Source organism: Callospermophilus lateralis, unplaced genomic scaffold (genome assembly GCF_048772815.1).
Source record: "Callospermophilus lateralis isolate mCalLat2 unplaced genomic scaffold, mCalLat2.hap1 Scaffold_45, whole genome shotgun sequence".
Taxonomy (NCBI): Eukaryota; Metazoa; Chordata; class Mammalia; order Rodentia; family Sciuridae; genus Callospermophilus; species Callospermophilus lateralis.
The window spans coordinates 12,669,324-12,689,584 of NW_027514398.1; the positions used below are offsets into that span (position 1 = coordinate 12,669,324).

Below are 20,261 nucleotides of genomic sequence, written 5' to 3' on the forward strand. Positions count from 1 at the left end.
TATCTGTCTTGTGAAATAGTACTTCGACTCATGAAGAAATTCACATCCTGACCAAATTAGATTTAAAACTCCAAATGCTGTACATCAAGCCAAGTGTTAGAATTCTAGCAGCAAGGAAGCCCAGTGTCTTCATTTTGTTTCCTCAAAATCAGACACTGAGACAAGAATTTGTATGTAAGGATTTCATAGTACATATGAAGAAGGAGTAAGAAAGGATTCTAGTCTGTTCAGACTGCTGTAACAAAATACCATAGACCAAGTCGCTTACAAACAACAAGAATTTACTTCTCTCAGCTTTGGAGTCTCATCTCTGGGATTAAGATGTCATCGTGGTCAAGTTTGACTCTTCTGAGTCTGCTGATATCTTGCTGTGTCCTTATATGGGGAAAAAGAGGGGAAGAGAGCTTTCTTTAGTCATTTTGATAAGGGTGCTAATCCCATTCCAGAACCTTTTTATCTTGCAAAAGTCTCACTCCTAACACCATCACGTTTGGGGTTGTGAATTCAGTCAAAGGAAGGGAAGAAAAGAAAATCAAAAGAGGGTGTGTTAATGAGCGGATTACCACTCTGGGCAACTGAGGCTCCATCCTGCTGAGGACCCTATGGGACACCATGCAGGCAACTAATATCAACTAAGATGGACCCATCCAGAGGCAAAGAGACTGGAGATTACTTACTCTTCTTTGGTTGAAGACTATTCCTGGGCATTAATCTCTGAGTCCATCAATATGCTCCTAAAGTGATAAAAAGTCCTCAAGCAGAGAGGAAAGAAGGTTGAGGTGAGAAATCCTGGCTTACACATAAAGGTGAAGTTGCAGGTGACCTCTGGAGTGAGTGAGGGGATATAGCCAGGCACTAGGAGCATCTGTTGTACTCCTTGATGCATGATGGATCTGAATACCCAGCAAAACCCACCCCTTAGTGACAGAGAGAATATTGCACCCAGAACTGCACCAGGTCTTCCCAGCTGAGGGTAAGAGTGGGGCTGAAATCCAGCCCAAGTTCTGCTTACCAAAATGCGTGTTCTGGTGTGGACTGCATCCACTAGAAAAAGGGGAAGATCTTTTTCAAAATTGCACAAAAGTGGCAAATAGGCTAGATAGCAATAACCCTGGTTATACTACTCCAACAGTGTAGTAGATCCCAAGACAATATAAGCACTGTGGGGTCTGATTTTATACATCACAATTTCTTTGATGTGGAAAAGAGGGCACCCCTGAACAAAAAGACAGTCAGATTTTGTACTAGTAATAATCCAATTTTGGAAATACAGGTAATTTTTGTCACCCCATTCACAGCAATTCTCCAAGATCCTTTACAATAATTAATTTGTGCTTATCATGAGCTTTTCCTTCTATTTTCAGAGAAATTTATTTCTTTTTTTTAATATCCCCAAAGCAGCATTTATTTACCCTTTGAATTTCAAAACATTTATTTTAGGTCTGGGATTTCATAATCACCTGTCTTGATTGACATGGGCTGACACACATGGTGCTGTCAAGATACACAAGGACTACTGCCAGAGTTACAAAAAATAAATCCATGATTCTTAAACAATTGCAACCAAAAAAAAAGAAAAAAGAAAAAGTTACACATATCAAAACTTTAGATGCATTGCGTTTAAAAGGTTTGTGTACATCATAATTTAAAGAGGCAAAACAAGGTGCTACTGAAACCTCACATCAAAGTTTATTATAAAGCTGATGGAAAGGAGCAAGTTGTCTCTCTGTATCAGCTTTCTTTAACAGTTTTCCACTAGCTGAAGAAAGAGGTGAAAGGGCTGAATTCATTTTTGCATGCACAAGATGTACTGCTTAACAAAACACTATCAGCTTGTTTTAAATATCAACCATAGCCTGTGTTGGCTAATTCTCCTCTCTAAACTCCCCAATTACTTTTGCCTAGATTTTCCATAGATTAATAGGCATAGTTAAATGCCTCATTCAGAACACACTTCTTTGCACAATTCAAAAAGGGAGCTCCTGTAGGCTCAAAGCAACCATCAGTCCAGCAATGCCCATGATGATTTATCTGAAACTGCTTCCCAAGAGACAGGAGAGCAGATCTGAGTAGCTGTGCTGCCAGTACAGATAGGTTTAGCACTAGATATTTAGTGACTGTAGCAAGGAAGAATTGGTGATGATGGGAATGGTGGGTGAAGGAAGGGCCAGGGATCTGAAGGATCTTCAGTTGCCTTCTCCTGCTTCTTCATCCTGCTGGTCACTTGTCCAGAGGGTGAGGTTGTCTCGAAGCAACTGCATGATGAGTGTGGAGTCCTTAGAGGAATCCTCATTTAATGTGCCCAGCTCAGCTATGGCATCATCGAAGGCTTGTTTAGCTAAGAGGCAGGCCTGCTCAGGTGCATTCTGGATCTCGTAGTAGAACTCAGAGAAGTTGAGAGCCAGGCCCAGCCAAATGGGATGTGTTGGCTGCATGTGCTCTTTGCTGATTTCAAAGGCCTCTTTGTAGGCTGCCTCGGAAGCTTCTACCACACTGTTTTTCTTCTCCCCAGAAGCCACTTCTGCCAAATAGCGGTAGTAATCACCTTTCATTTTCAGGTAAAACACCTTGCTCTCATACTGGAAATCATTGCAGTTCTTGATGAGGAACTTGTCAAGCAGAGCCAAGACATCATTGCACGCTGTCTCCAGCTCCTTCTCAATCTTCTCCCGGTAAGCTTTAACTTTCTCCAATTTCTTTTCATTTCCATCAGACATGGTTTTCTGCTCAATGCTGCTAATGACCCTCCAAGAAGATCGCCGGGCACCAACCACATTCTTATAGGCCACTGAGAGGAGATTTCGATCTTCATTGGAGAGAGTTTCATTCAGCTCTGTCACCGCCTTCATGGCGGAGGCTATGTCGTCATAGCGCTCCGCCTGTTCGGCCAGCCGCGCCAGCTGCAGCAGCTGCTCCCGGTCCCCCATGTCGCTCTTGGCCCGGCCTCGCCTCGCGCCCCGCACCGCTCGATCGCCCGCCCGTCCGCTCCCGGGTCGCCGCGGAGGCCGCCGCCGCGCACGCGCACTGGTTCCCCGGCTTGCCAGAGGCCGCAGGGTGCAGGCAGCGCCGCCGCTCGCGCCCTCTCTCTGGCTTGCTCCGCGCGCAGTGGCTGGCGCCTGGGACGCCGCCAAGAGAGGAGAAGCAGCCGCCTCGAAATTTATTTCTTTTTTCCTCCGAATGAAGAAGTGGCCTTATCAAATCACACACCATATTTGCCTATCACTGCTATTTGCCACAATAGCTGTGTTGACCCAGAGAGCATTTGGCTCCACCAGAAACTTTTCCAATCCCTTCTCTGCATGAGTGAATCCCATAGGCTCCCCTGTGCTCCCCACTGGAGGGGGTGGTCTGGGAGTGATGTGCTTGGTTACTTGGCTTGCAATTTCATTGGGATTGAGATTCCTGCTTCCTACATTTACAATAGACATGCTGGCTCTGCTGAGTATGTTTCCTGCACTGCCTGTGTTTCTGGGCAAGGGCTTTCAATGTTCTTTTTCTGTTCTACAAACTGTGGTTTGCATGTTTTCCATCTGACTGCTTAATGGCAGGATGCCTTTCTCCACCTCACGAACAAATTGAATTTTCTGATCGTAGGTTATTTACTTAGTCTTTGAAATCCTAGAACTTGCCCCAGTTATTCAAACTGAATGAATGACTCCTGCAGCATGAAATGCTCAGGGGTAGTCTCACATAAGCAAACTTAAATCAAGAACCCTTTGCATTCTGATGGCTACAGCACATTATGAAAGACACCCTCGGAGGCTTTTCTGTCTTTACAGTTGTTAAACCTTCTGGAATCATGGAAAGTTGGGACTGGACAAGGCCTTTGAGATGACCCCAAAGTATCATCTGATGTCTGTAGCTTGCAGGCCACAATATCTTGTGATATGGGGGAGAGAAATGCTTTCGAGAAGGACCTAAAATATGTTCCCTGGCTCATTATGGTTTTGCTTGAAATGAGAGGAGGCACATGGATGGTGAAGTGCTCTTCATTGGCATGAACATGATATTTGCTTTTGTTGCTTTCTTCACAATTTTTGATAGTAGCTACCCTAACCCTAGGTTCCCTATAGATGCAGTAGGTAAGAGATAGCATTGATGCAGAAACACAATTTGAACAGAGTGAAATTTGGTCATTCTCGTGCACAGGTGGATTCTCCTATTTCCTATAAACAGGGAATGGAAATGAAAGTTCTATGTTAGACAACAGGCATAGGGAGGACTGTGTTGACAAATGGGTAGATTGTCAAGGAGCTATTTGACTCCAAGTGCTGCTTTTATATTTGTTTAATGATTAAATGAGGGACAAGTTCATTTGCTTTCTACATACATATGAGAAACAATTTTATTTTAAATCATAATATCACTTTTAACAATATGTAGTAACCTGTTACCACACTGCTATTTATGTTCTTAACTTAAAATTTGATCCTTCAGTCCTGTAACTACTTCTTGAATTATAATGATTCAGAGATTTTTATAATTTTTTTATGATTAAAATCATGGGATAAGTGACCCGGGGGGTCAAAAAACTTGAGTTTAAATCCCACTGACTATCCTGTGACCTTAGTCAACTTGTTTCATTCTCTGAGCTTCGGTGCCCCCATCTGAAAGATTCGGGTTAATAATACATTATCAAAATCTTGAAAGTATTACATGACATAAATAAATGTATAAAAAACTAATGTACTATCTGATATATTACTGATCTGGATCTTATCAAACATTTCTTTCTCCCTCTCTCCGTCTCCCTCTCCCTCTCTCCTGACTTTCCTACATAGCTATATTAGAAACTCTAGTAAAAATACTCAGTTTCTTTCCAAACTTTTTATTTTGAGGTTGCCCGTGAAGATTGCTAATATTTTTCATATTTTCTGCAGAATTTCAGGTTCTGGCTAATATAAGAAATCATCACTTCCAAATCTTAACCACTCCTCTTATTTATCCTTAGGGCAAGTGGAGATATGGATGTCAGTTCTCATAACTGACTCCTTGATTTAAGAGATGTCACCCCATAATTTTGATTCTCTCATCATCCCTCTTACAGATGTTCTTTCTTTCTACTGGATGCAGCAACTGTCAAATCCATTCATCAGCCCTTAGCCATTCTTATCAGCTGTGATTTAGCGGCACACATTCTTGGCCATCTGGAGAAACTGGTTGTTGGAGGGGTTCTTCTTCTTGTTATTTTTTTTTAAATAAAACGATTTTGAAGTTCTGCTGCAAATGATTGAGAAAATTCAAAGTTCATTTTAGTGAATGCTAACATTTGCTGGATATATCTAAGGAGTAGACTAGTAAGAAGTTGCTTTGTTAAGGCCCTGGAGTTGTGTCTGGAGGCACATGTTTGCTTTGCGTTCTCTCACCCATGTGTAGAGACACATGGAGCCAGACCACTGTGGAATTCTCTGTGTAGGACTCAGCATCTCATGACTGCTCTAGAGTCTGGATTTCTCCCTGGTCTGGAGAATGCCATGTGTGCCTTAAATCCACCAGCAATATGGCCATGTGGTCTGCACACTCCTCCTCAAAGTAATCTTTTTTTTTAAGAATAAAATACAGTATCTAAGATGTCAAAGAAATCCATTATATTGAAACAGTCATCAAAATGTTTTATTTTGATGATACTTCTTGTTATGCTCAAAATAACAAGATCTTGTAGCAGGCCTAATAATTATTATAACTTCAAAGTAGTGTTGAGTATAATCATCATAAATATCTGAAACAGCAGTGAAGTGACATCAAAATACCCATGACTTATACTGGTGACAAAGTCAAAAGAATTACTAGCATGATGTGGCTTGTTTCCTACACTTTCAGTTAAGGGAATGCTAAATTTCAGACATGAGCAAAATTAAAGAGGTAATTTTTTTCCCATTTGAGTTTATAGAGCTCCCTGAATTCTACCTTACCAACCCTTGAATGTTCATGGCCTGCAGCTTAAGAATCCTCACACCTCAATTCCCAGTGTGTGAAACACTCTCTTTGGTTAGAGATTCCCACCCTCTGTCCATTATCATTGCCAAAGTTGCAAGGATTGAAGAATCAATTTCTTGCCAATGACAAGAGGCAAAAGCTGAACATTCAGAGCCAAAGCTGTACTTAAGAGAAGGGCCTTTGTCTTTGCTGACAATGAAAGAGATTCACTGTGAAAAGATCATTATGTATCTGTAATGTTTGGTTAATATGCCTTTGAAGGTTCTGGAACACACCACTGGGAGAATTCATCCCCCAACTGCATAACAAAGATTGAAATGGAAAAGGCAGATCAATGTGTTTCACCCACAGAACATAAACACTTTCCCAGTTTATATTTCTGCAGCAGTGAAGTCCTCATGCTAGGTCATGCTGGAGGCCAGCCTTGAGAGAGAACTTGGGATTTTCATCCAGGACTCTGGCTGGGTGTTCCCAGCATTACCTTCTGCCTGTTTGTTCTCTGGTGTTTGGTTTTCCATCCCCATCCCTCCTCCTTCACAGCCTGGCTCTGATTCAGCTCTGAGCTGGAGCCCCAAAGGGTTGAGGCTGACTTCCTCTGTGAACCCTCCTGAAGCCACCTAAGCTCTGCCAGGGGAAAAGAGAGAAGTCACAGTGACAGTCACTACCACCTGCCTCCCTCCTCTCTGCTCCTACTCCAAGGGGCCCCACCTCCTCTTGCCAAACCCTGACAGCTCTGCCAGCAGAGAAGCGGCCTTTGACTCCCTCACAGGTCTCCACACTGTGCACTGCTGCCAAGCCACAGGGCCGCTCTAGGAATGTGTTTTTAATATTCATTGTTCACTCTGTCTGTTACCGATGTGTGCACTGCAATTATTGTAATTCTTTGCACATGTGTTGTTATGAAATGAGTGTCTTTTAAGCCATGCCAGGTTTTTTCTTTCTTTCTTTCTGAAACCCAAATATATTATTTTTATCTATGTTTTAGTTAGTCTGCCACGCTTCTTTATTTTATTTCAAAGATCAGTCTGGGCGGCAAAGAAAGAGTGGAGTGTCCACAGAGCAAGGCCTGCCTGCTTTCCTCATGGTGGAACAGTTGCTTTTGATTTAGACTTGTGCGGTCTCTACCTCACTCGCTTGTTTTCCTCTTTCCATGTGCACAAGCTAGCCAACTTTCAGACATCTGCAGCCCACATGTGCTGCCCCTGGAGTAGCCATCTGCACCCAGGGAGAGGGCACACCGGCAGTGTGCAAAACACAGATGTGCACACATGTGCACGCAGACGGCATTCAGTTAGATTTCTTCAGTGCTGATTTCTTTTCCTTCTTAGTAGTGAGGAGGGAAAGGAAGGCTAAAAGTCCCATTTTCTTTCTTCCTTTCCCTTCATTCTTTCTTTCATTTTTTTTTAACTTCAATTGGTCCTTTTCCAACACAATATAGAAGCTTCAGCCGAAAAGGATTCTATTTTTTCAATTAATTCAAATGCTTTTATGTTTGTTTTTAAATTTTTATCAAAAGAAAATAGCTAATGGAAAAGCCAGATTTTAATACCTGCGATTACTTTTTAAGTTTCCTAGGGCAAGGACAAAGCCTTAGTAAATTAAGAATGACCATTGTTTACCTCTGAGAACTTAGCCTAAGATCCCCAGAAGCTAAATTAAGAATAAAAGAGTGGCGGTGTCCACCCGGCAAACATTGCCAGCTACCCACATGCATATTCCTTTCTTTAGAGATTCTCGGGCTGCTCTCTGTTTTTTGCCAGGCAGAGAAATCTGACACGATCGCACCCTGCCTGCTAAGCATTTTACGTTCATTGTTAACTATATCCATTTGTCACCATGAAACATTATTATTTTAAGGTAGCAGGCAAGCAGGGCTGCTTGGTGCATAATGGTGCTGTAGCTCTCGTTGCCAAGAAGGAATCAAAGAAGTGGACGGTGGCTAATGTGGGAAATCACACCAGAGAGAAAGAAACATGCAGAGAGAGACAGAGACAGGGTGGGGGGGGCACAGTCAGAGAAATAGAGAGACACAGGCAGGGGCGGGGGGAAGATACTGGGAGACAGAAAACAGAGACAGAAACCTGCACAGAAAAGCTGGAATTTCCATGAAGATATTTATAAAAGGATGATATAGCTGTTGCTAGGGAGCTGGGAGGAGAGCAGACAGACACACCATCCACCAAGGACTTTTGAAATAAACCTGCATGCCTTTGTTTGCATCATCTCTCGGCTGAGTAAAGACTAAAAGAAATGTGGGGAAATGGTCTTCTTAAGCACACTATTTTAAGAGCACACTCTGTGCCAAGTGAATTGAGGCTGCTGTGTTGGGGCATGTCTTGGGTCAAAGGCCAGAGTCTCACTCCCCGAGATGCCAAGGCCATGGCCATGCTTATGCAGCTATGAGGAGAAATTCATTTCAGCAGATGACCACTCGAGGATGGGTGACCCAAAGGAAGCAGGTCCCACCTTCCCCTCACTTTATGACCTGTGTGGGCAACCTGAAAACTCAGTTTTATTGTCACTCAAGTATGAATTTGGGGACAAGCATCTGGTGCTGCCAAAACACAGTAATAACTCCACACAGTCCCACTCTAAATGTGGTTGGGTAGGGAGGAGTGGAACGGGAGTCAGCGCTACTCCAGGATCATCTGAATGGCAGCCTGTATTAATCAGGGGTCTCTAGAGAATGAAGAGGAAGAGAGAGAGTCGACAGAATTGGCTAATGAAGTTGTAAGGGCTGGCAAGTCCAAAATCTTCAGGGTAGGTTAGCAGCCTGAACAATTCTGGCAGAGGTTGGTGTTGCAGTCTCGAGTCCAAATACAATCTAAAGGCAGAATTTCTTCTTCTTCTGGTAACCTCAATCTTTTCTCTTAAGGACTTCAGCTAACTGGGTTAGGCACACTCACAGTATGAAGAGTGGTCTGCTTTATCCAAAGTCTACTGATTTAAATGTTATTCACATCTAAGAAAATACCTTTTCCAGCAATCTCTTAACCAGTACCTGACAAAACAACAGGGTACTCTGTTGAACATAAGATGAACCACCACACAGTCTTATGAGATAACTGGAGTGGGTAATTGCCATCCATTTAATGCATCAACATAGCAAAAATTCAGAAGTCTGAGATAGGCAGATCTTTGCAGTGGAGTCAGGGTAGTAGAAGCTGGGACCTTTATCTAGCATGGTTGTTAGATGGTTGATCTGTCCTAAGAAAATTCCTTCTCAAATTAGGTCTTTGAAAGGAGGTTCCTCTAAGGAATCTATTTCCATTCTGAACTCACAACTTCTCTCTACTTCAGACCCTCTTTGGTCTGTTCAAGTCCATCAGCTAACTGATGAATCTACCACCAGTGGGACCTTCACCTCATCTTCTGGGCCTCTCTTCTATCTGCACTCAGAAGCAATGCCTAATACTTAGGCCTAATACTCACTGAACCATTCTCCACTGAGTTGTGGGCTCCAGAAGGGTAAGAGGTGTCAACTCTGTGTCTATGTGGGAAAGCAAATGCAGGTGCATAAATTCTTGTTCAAATTTCTCTAGAATGAAAGTAATGGTTGCTTACCCTATAAATAGGATTTTCAGAGTTAGCAAAAATATAAACAAACCAAAAAAACTCAATTAAATTTGAATTTTAGATAAATAATAGATAAAATTTTAGTATAAACAGCTCATACTTGGGACATGCTCTTAAAATTATTCATTTTTGATCTGAAATGATTTCTACTTAAATTTGAATAATAAATAATTTTAGTATAAATACATCCCATGCAATATTGGCGACATGTTTATCCAAAAACAATTATCCCTTGCTGATCTGAAATTCAAATTTAACTGGGCATTGTGTATTCTATCTGGTAATCCTCCAAGTGACTTAAATTATAAGGACACCCCTGCAACTTGTGCAGTATTTTTGTCTCAGAGACAATGTATCCTGATTTTCTATCGAGTAACTGATATTTTTCCATAAGCAAAGGTTTGGATCTTGCTCCCTCCATAATGAAGCATCTTGCCACCTCTCATTCCAATACTAACTGCCCTGCAGGGATGAGGCTGCTCCAGTTTTACCCCTCCTTCTAATTGGGGTGGAGTGGGAGGAAGAGCCAATAAATCCTGTTCAGGCAGATGTGTTTCCAGAGAAGGGTTTGTTGACAGCCTCAGTCATAAGACTCAGAACCTCAGAGCTGTCCTGATTCTCCCTTTTTGTTCCACACTTCCAGTGCCTTATTCACACCTGTGAATACATCCTGTTTCTTTCATCACAGCTATGTTCCTAATCCAGATTCATTATTTTTTACTTAGGTGACAACATGAACTTCTGATTTTTTTTTTTGCCTATAACATCTCTCTCTACAGTCCATCTGCAATACTCACTGTCCTGAAGTTCAATGCCATCACATCACTCAAGCAGTCCCAAGAGTCAGAAGGGCTTGATCTCCAGAATGCCTACTATCTTAGTCCATTTCTGTTGCAATAACAGAATGTAACAGAATGAGAAATTATAAACACTTGAAGATTATGCAGCTCCCATATCTGGAGGCTGAGAAGTCCAAGATCAAGGATTTGCATTTGCTAAGGGCCTCCTTGCTGCATCACAACAGAGAGAGCAGCCATGTGACCTCAGGTTTCTCTCCCTCTTATACAGCTACAAATGCCATTGTGGGAGCACAAACCTCATGACCTCATCTAAACTTAATTACCTCCCAAAGGCTCCCCTTCCAAATAGTATCAACATGTGAATTTGGGGATCAAGTGCCCATCCGTGGACTTTTGGTGTACACATTCAAACCATAGCATCTGCCAACTGAAGTCGTGGATTTTGACATCGAAGCCATTTGTGGAGTCCCTCAAGCAAATAGCTTTAATATCTGAGAGTTATACAATCTCCATCACAATTACCCACTCTCCTCTTTTTGTATGAACACAGTCATAAACAATGGACAACCCCTACATGAATGGGCATGACTGTGTTCCAATGCAATTTTATTTATCAAAACTGACGGATGGAATAGATTTAGCCCTCAAGTTATAGGTTGTCAATCAAACTTGTTCCCTAGGTCCCAGGTCAAGTATTACTTTCTCTGTTAAGCTTTCCTTCATCCCCCAGTTTGAAGTGACTCCTTCCTAATTCCTAATTTCACACTCCTTGCCTCTTTTAGACCTCTCTTATGGCAATGTTCACAATCTGCTACATACAGAGTCTTTGCCTTATCTCTGTTGACATGTTTGACATTCCTTGAAGAGGCTGCTGGAATCCTTTTACACAGGTAGATATTTAATTACACAAGGTAGATATTTAATAAGAAAGTTTTGGTAGGAATAATGATGGGAAGCCATTAGAGAATGGATCTACAGAAAGGGCAGAGGATTGGTCAACTACCACTTCCCATTCCTCCAGGAAAAGTGTCAGTTCCCTTGAAAACCAAAGACCCACACCAGTGCATTATGGAGAAGCCCAACTTCCATACCTGTCAACCATCATTTAAAACACTCAAAAGTCCACCCATCAAAAGTAAATTAGCTGAATACTCAATTCCCCAACCAGGAAGGTTGGTATTGCAAATGTATTTAGGCTGAAACCATTTTCCTTTTTTGAAACACACCTAAGTTTTAAAATAAATAGTTTCATCTGATGTGAGCTGCCAACACAATCTTCCAAAATCCTTCCCTTGGGAGAAACTTGTTACCTGCTTCAACTCAAAAGCTGCATGACACCAAAACATCTGAGTTTCTCATAATAAGGTTAGAAACAGCTAAGTCCTGTGTGCTTCAGAGAAAAGATTTCAGAGCTGGCAAGAATGAACTAAGGCAAAGAGCAAAATGCAAACGTTTCTACAACAAAATAGTGAAATTTTAAAATTATTTTAAGTTAGCTATTACTGAAAATTGCAAGCAAATTTATTTCTCTAGTTCTTTAGCATTTTTTTTTGGTGTGTGTGTGTGTGTTGTTGCTTTTGTTTTTAGTTTTTGTTTTATCGGGTGTTGTTTCTTTTATATTTGTTTTGTTTTCTGGTTTTCTTATTCTTGTTACACTATTATATACTTGATTTTGCTTGTTAATCATTTAAAGTGCATGTCACATGTTCTTAATTAATCTATGAGTTTTTCAAGAGAAGGACACACATTTCCTGTTTCTATATATCTCCTAAAATATTATAACACCAGGGCCATGGTAAATCCTCAACAAGTATGCATTAATAAAGGCATATATAGACTATGTGAACATGTTAGAGTCCTTGGAGGGGAAATTAAGTTATTCAAGTCACTTTTTCAAAAAAGAATTCTTCTTTTCTTATAAACTGGTATTCCTCCTCCTTTCACCACCAATTAGTCCTCTATTTTAAGTCTTGCAGTTTTCATAACAATGAGAGGAAACACAAGTTTTGTCTGAAGCTATGCTTTGTAAGATTTAAAGTTTCTTTTGACTGTGGGACACAACATATCAACACTTAGGTAGATGAAACATAGAATTTCCTTGCTTGCATCTCCAAAGGAGGAAAAGGGGTCTACCTTGGGCCACAGAAGAATTACATCTGGAGAAAGGGTAGCTGTAAACTAGAGTTGTGGCAGGAAGCTTGCTGCCTGGGGGAGAGCTAGGTTTCCTAAACTCCCTGTGAGTGTGCTAATTTGAATAATTTTCCTGGCCCCAGGCGGCATAGGGCTGTTCTTAGTTGTCTGGTATTTGGCCCTGGGGTGATTAGAGTTGGTGCACTCCCACCCAGAATGTGAGTGCCAGATAAGAAAAGTCCTTGAGGGTATGTTGTGCTTCTTTAGGGATTCAAAAAGGAGAACTGGCTAGTGTCTAACTGGGGCCACAGAACAATACAGCACTTAATATAGCATTAAAAAAAACTGTAACAGAAGTCACTGACAAAACCCTCCCCTAGTAGAATGCATGTTTCATGAAAGCAGGGACCTGTTCACATTGTGCTTCTCATTGCATCATAATGCCAAGTATGTTTAAGGCATCCACTGCTTTTTCTTGAACAAAAATCCAGATTTTCAGCCCTATTATGAACATAAAGGTGGCCCTCTGAGACTGCTGGGTTCTGGGTTCTACACATTCAGTAAGTACTGAGCCCTGCAGAGCAGGAAGAAAATTAATGAAGTGTAGCAAATCTATTCAGAAAATAAAATGTGAATCAGGCCAATATTAGTCTGTTGAGAGATTATGTCCATAATTTGGATGGCTCTCATTTTGTTAGAGTGACAGATACAGAGGAAACAAATGAGTATTTACTGTACTGATCAAATCTGAGAGTAAATGAACATTTTGGTTAAGAGAAATGGGAACAGGAAATATAAAAAATAACAACAAAAAAAAGACCTATTGAGCCAGGTAGGTTGTAACGGTTCTGCTTGGGACCAGAAGACAACAACGCTACACAAATCAAGAATAAAAGAAACAGGAGACTCCTTAACAGAAGCTCATCTCCAGGAAGTGAGAGTCACTGGTTTTATAAGATCATGTGGCACTAAGAGCATCTGAAGAGGTTATATAGCCTGTTGGCAGAAAATGACTGAAAGAAAATACAACCTAGATTAGCATAGAGAAAAGAAAAAAGGAAATAATGTCTTGGACTATATAAGTTGTCAGCCCAATTAATGAAAAAAAAAAAGACTTAAGTGATATTGCAACCTGTGGCCACCATAGTGTTCCAATAGAAAGTACCATAGAATGGAGGTTTCATGATAAATAGCTGTGGAAAACTACAGCTTAAATAAATTTAGATGGTTTCTTGATCACAGTCTGATTCTTTACTAGGCTAAGATACATTGGGAATCTCCAAGAGGAAAGTGTGATGTGAAGTGTTGCAAATAGAACCTTCTGTCACAGAGCAGCTCCTGTAATTCATGGTCTATGGAACACACTTTGATAAAGCCTGTGGAAACGTGAATTCACCCCCTCATACCGGCTACTGCCCTAGCAACACAAACTATTTTATCCTGTCAGAGAACTAAATTCCAGAACATATAAGGACATCCTACTACTTTAAGGACTATCTAGAAATTTCTCATGTCTGATACAAGTATCTATGTCCTTTGAGAGAATGCAACTATCTAGCCCCTCTATGAAATTCTTGGGAAAGATGACATCAGCCCTCCTCAGTGCCAAAAAAAAAAAAATAGAAAAGTTTGAAGCAAGCTATAGTGAGCAATGAGAGAACAATCTTCCGATCCCACTGTTAACCCCTGTTCTATCATACTCCCGTCATCCACTTGATTAAAAGCCTAGGGCATAAAAATCAAATTAAATTCTGGAACCAAAGCAGCAAGTTAAGAATGATATTAGCAACTAGAATTTCAATTTCTGCAAGTCTTTGCAAAATTCAGCAGTGACTTCTATTGAATGAGCATCTAATTAGGACATCAAATAATATCAGTATCAGCATTTAGTTGCTTAGCTTCACATGTCAAGCAGAGGAAAAATCTGTAGTCAGCATTCCAGGAACAGAAGAATGTGATAGACAGGTCTTCACCCAGTGATTCACTCAGCAATTCTGAGAGAAGTGATCTCTCTTTTTTTTGCTATAAACTTTCCTACAAGATCTTGTGATTTCTGGTGCCTTAATGAGAAATTGTCCATTGACATTTTGAATGATTACAGGTCATTTTATGATGACCTTCAAGAAGCTGCTACAATTACTTTTTGATTATTTAGACTTCTTTTAAGTATCTCTTCCGTCATAAACACATAGCCATGAAAGTTAATCTGAGATCATTGATGTTACAAAGAAAAGAGTCCAGAGAGGCTGACGGCTTTCAGTAGCATCTCAAACACTGGCTTCTTTTATTGAATTATATATTGATTACATATCAGTGCCAGATCCTTAGTGCCCTGGCCTTCTTAGTTTTATCCTATAACTAAAGGACTAAGACAGCCTAATCAAAAGGCAGTTTTTAAATTATTTTCAATGCAAAAGGAATAGACTAATGGTTATACAGGTATCCTGGACTCATGTATGATCTTGGCTAAAATAAACTCAAACTTTGGAGAGTTTGGACTAAGAGTGTAGCTTAGTGATAGAGTATTTGCCTGCATGAATGAGGCCCTGGGTTCAATCTCCAATATAGAAAAAAGGAAAAACAGACTAGGAAATTTCACCTTTAGAAAACTTAGGTATACTCATATATCAGGTAGCAAAATTATGAACATTATTCCCAAAGGAGAAAAGAAAGTGAAACTTGTTTATTTTTCTATACCTGTGATAGACATTTCCACATTACACCTTCTATCCTGGTTTCTCAACTTGTCTAACATTTTTCCCCAATTTTTTAAATTTTTAATGAAGAATAATTTTTAATAGATGCATTGATAGGTCTCAACTTTTTATATTCAGCTCCTCCCGTGTCTTGCCTAGTAACATGGAGATGTACATGCAATAAACTTTTTTTCACATTAATTTGTAATTACATCTAAAAGATGTCCAGTAATACCTCTCTCTCATTTCTCTATCTTATCCAGAATCAGAATAACAAGCAGCTGCTTTCAAATGTAGCATCATGGCTCTTGCTGATAAACACAGCAGGCTCAGACAAGAGAGAGCTCTGAACCTAATTTCTTGAAGTTTGAGTGGTGGTAGGAGAAAGACTCAATACCATTTCCCCTGCTAACCATTGTTCTGTCTTCCAATTGTGCTGTGGCCTGTACCACACCCTTCAAAATGCATGAGACCACTGAGCCATAGTTTACATGGCCAATAGAAATGTGGGACATCATTTGTTTGTTGGGGAACATGACAGAATGCTAAAGATTAAGCCATCTTGTCATCAATATCATAGAGAACAGCCTTAGTACTCCCATTATGTGGTTTTGTTATCTCTTGTGTGTTTGATACAGATGCTCCTCCACTTATGATGGGGTTATGTCCCAATAAACCCATTCTAAGTTTAAAATGACTGAAGTAAAAACTGCATTTAATACATTAACCTGGAACATCATATCTCAGCAACACAGCACATTGTAAAGTATTGGTTGTTTCCCCTCCTGATTGTGACTGATTAGGAGCTTCAGCCACTGTTGCTGCCTAGCTTTGGCAGAGAGTATCACACCCCTTATCGATAGACTAGGAAAAAATCAAATTTTGAAATTCAAAGTATGGTTCCTACTGCATATGTATTTCCTTCACATTTTTGTGAAGTGGAAAAATCACAAGTGGAACCATCATTAGTCAGGAACCATGTACAAATGAATACCTGCAGTATTATTATTTTTGCAATAAACTTAGCAGCCAAGAGCTCAAAAAAGTCAAAAGCATATATTTAATGAAAAACTAAGTTCTAGGTTTTGAATTCACAATAAACTTGATGGTGAGCATGGAACTTGCAAGGAATCATTATCAACAGTGTGCCAGTCCCCATGAGAGTTGAGTGATTCCACTGACCACATTAAACTAGAGGAACAACTCAAAAGACAAACCCACCTATCCCCAAAGTTAGAATTTCTTTTAAGACTGTGTCCAAAAATGGTTGTTGAACATGTGCTTCTGCAGAAGATGCCTTCACATATTACTTGGTGGAGGGTGACTTTCCATTTGACTCAAATGGTTGTTCTACATTTACATCATCCACTTTAAATTCCAAGCTTCCTTATGGACATATAAAAAGTGCAGTGATAACTTCATGTGCTGGCTCTGTTAGCAGAAATATACACTTAAAGAAGGCCAGTTTTTTTTTTTTTTTTTAACCAGTGCCCTATATACTTCAAAGATAAAATCAATTCCAAGAAAAATTTGCTTTTCCTTATTCAATTCACAAAATCCAAATATATTCATTCTGTCAAAATGAAATTTCTATCATTATTACAAATGCTATTATGAGCTCATAAAAAGTTCAACATTAAAGATAAAATTATTTATTTTGTGGTATGTAAGCAAATTGTAGAAAAGTGTGTGTGTGTGTATATATATATATATGTATATATACTACATCCTTAAAATGATGCTCTATTTCACCATTCAAAATAAAAACTTTCTTTGGGCTGGGGATGTGGCTCAAGTGGTAGCGCACTCACCTGGCATCATGCGTGTGGCCCGGGTTCGATCCTCAGCACTACATACAAAGATGTTGTGTCCGCCAAAAACTAAAAAGTAAATATTAAAAAAAATTCTCTCTCTCTCTCTCTCTGAAAAAAAAATTAAATAAAAACTGTCTTTGTCAAAATGTATAAATATTACACACATATAAACACATATGCACATCTGCACAAAGTTAGAATAACTGAAATACAAAACTTTTTATGGGAAAGTTGGCGTTCAACTTCTTATGGAAATACACACATTTTTTTGCTGCCCACTATCCAGGTCTGCCTCTAAAGTTTATAGAACCCACAGCAAGAATATGAGTGGAAGCCCACATACTGTTACTTTAAAATTGTTGTAATTCAAGCTAGCAAACTGTTAAATAAAATGTTTGATCCTCCATTAGTTAATATACTTTTACAATAACCTGCAAAGCCAGGTTATAATTTCAAATTCTCAGTGTCCTTGGCATCTTTTAGTAAAATGTGCCAGTATGAGGAAAACAGCCCGGCCAGCACATCCCTAGATTTTCCTCCTTCTGTCTCCCACCAGTACAACAAACAGCCTCAAAAAAACAGTCAAGAACATCCCAGGCCAGTTCACAGCTCTGTCAATAGGACCCTCTCCAAAGTAGCTCTCCCTGGGTCTACTTTTAGTCCATGGAGCACCCATTATGGTAATGAGGTTCACCCTTGGGAAGAAAGCATCCTAAGGAAGGTGCCTGTCCATCTCTGAAGCAAAGGAGGACTATTTAGGCAAAGGATTGTGGGGTCTAAGTCACCTGAGCATTTGCCTGGGTAGACACATCTCTTTGTCTTAACAGATTTCAAGTTGAGCTTAAAAGGGGCCAGAGCAGAACCTGCTAAAGTGTAGAGCCCTGAGCAGCAGTCTCTCTTGCTAAAATTTTGATCTAAGAGTAGTACTAACATGATCAATGAAATTTTAGAAATGTTTGCTTAAAAAACCTTTAAAAAATCAACTTAATGCCTGAAAATAGCAGGTAAGAGCATGCAAGCACCCGGACCCACACACACACACACACACACACACACACACACACACACACTGCTACCTCTCTGTGTTTTGACAATGGAAGAAGCAGCAGAAAGTCAGAAAATGAGAATAGAGTGAACTTCCAAAGAAACCTAATCAGGGCCAGCTTCATGGGCATGTGACCTGTGTGGCCACACAGGGTCCCCAGATTCAGAAGAGTTCCACATTTGGTTTCCTGCTCCCCTGTCTTCTTAATATTTTAATAATTGGAACAAAGGACACCACATTTTTATTTTGCACTGACCCCTGAAAATGGAATAATCAATCTTGTTCTTAAAGGACTTTTACATGGCAAGAGGATTTTCCATGAAACTTGTTGCCATCTTTTCTTTGAGAAAAAGTCAATAGAGGGCTGGGGATGTGGCTCAAGCGGTAGCGCACTCGCCTGGCATGCGTGGGGCTGGGTTCGATCCTCAGCACTACATACAAATAAAGATGTTGTGTCCGCCGAAAACTAAAAAAAAATAAATATTAAAAAATTCTCTCTCTCTCTCTCTCTTAAAAAAAAAAAGTCAATAGAGCCAGAATCTCATTCTTGATTATTTGATTTTCACTTCTAAGCCTGGACGAAAACATAGGGGCAGAGGGGGAAAATGGCCCTGGAGTATTTGAAAGACCTTATCAAAATTTCCATTAGACAGTTCAGGTTGGCCCTTGTCATTCTGGAACTGCCACGCCCACTTAATCCCCAATTCAATGCTACCATTTTTCAGCCTGGTATCTTCTTGTCATTTTTTCTTCCCCAATGCTATCTCTTTCAATTATGGAGGTTTGCTTTTTCTCCGTGAATTATTTTTCAGTCTCTTATATTCTTTAGATTAAAGTTTGTGGCTAATTTTATTATTGAAGCATTATTCCAGGCAGAGATAAGAAGCTCTCCTGCATATCACTATTAATCCAGGGCAAGTCCATTTTGAAAGAAAGAAAGAGACAGGAGATTTGCAAAGGGCAAGGGCTGACCTTGGCAATCCTCACAGCAAGACAGAGTTTGATGCTCTTCAGAGATGTCTCAAAGGAATCTGAATGAAAATGTCCTAGGCACAAAATTCCCCAACAACTAATTTTTTCTTACCTTCCTCTTCCCACAAGACCCAGCTCTTACACCAAGATGAATGGCTTCAGGTTTCTAAATTCACTACTGTCTTAGTCCATTCAGGCTGCTATAACAAAATGCCATTAACTGTGTAGTTCATAAACAACAGAAATTTATTTTTCACAGTTCTGGAGACTGGAATGTTCACAATCAAGATGCCAGCAGATTTGTTGTCCAGGAGGGTTGGTTTTATGATTCATAGACAGTGACCTCTTATTGTATCCTCACGTGATGGAAGAGATAAGTCAACTCTCCAGGGCCTCTTTTCCAAAAGCACCAATCTCATTCACAAAGGCTTTGCCCTCATGATCTAATCACTTCACAACAGCCCCACTTTCCAACTCCATCACATTGATAATTAGGTTTCAACATATGAATTGGGAGGGGGTGGAACACACACATTTAGACCATAGTGACTATCTATTTTGGATTTTTTTCCACAAATCCCACAAAGTCCCCCTCAGTCATTAGGAAGCCCAATAGCCCCTCTTCCTGCAGAGACAGACTGCCTGCACCCAGGGAGACCAGGTGACTCCACAGGTGAAGATGAATGTCAGCCTGCTGTCAACTCAGCAACACAGACATTTGGAGTATCCATGCTCTCTAGGAGAGACACCAAAATAGCTCTTTAAAATAAAATGTGGAAACCCAGGTGATTGATTTGAAACCTGAAAGCACAAGAAGAAGTCAACCCACCTCTTTCCCACTGCAAACATGTTCACACCTGTGTTCTTCTGTCAAGTTATTCTAAAAGGATCACTGAGATTTGGAGCTCAGGATAGAGGTACAATCAAGGCTGAAATAAGGGATCATTAAGAAACAAGACTAAGCTTTTTGGAGTATGGAGATGGACAATCCCACTCCTTCATACACTCACTCTAAAACTCCCTCTGAAGCTCATCTCTCCAAAGAAATCAGGGGAGCAAGGATGGCACTATTGGGAATTGCCTGCAGTGCTCTGAAAATTCCTATGTCATCCTCCTTCTTGAATTTCTATAAAGTTTACACATAGTTTATTCTTTGCTTCTCTGAGATGTGATCCTCTAGTTCCTGAACTGGATTTGATTCTGAAAATTATAACTGATAAGGTGTGGACCCAGCCCCTGAGAAAAGGCTCTTTCTGTCTTGGGAGTTGGGAGGAAGAAGTGGGTAAACAGG

General features: G+C 40.3%; 1 pseudogene; it reads right to left on the reverse strand.

The window, feature by feature from the left end:
- Positions 1-2,128: 2,128 nt before the first annotated feature.
- On the reverse strand, positions 2,129-2,927 carry LOC143388854 (14-3-3 protein eta pseudogene; annotated as a pseudogene).
- Between the last annotated feature and the right edge of the window lie 17,334 nt (positions 2,928-20,261).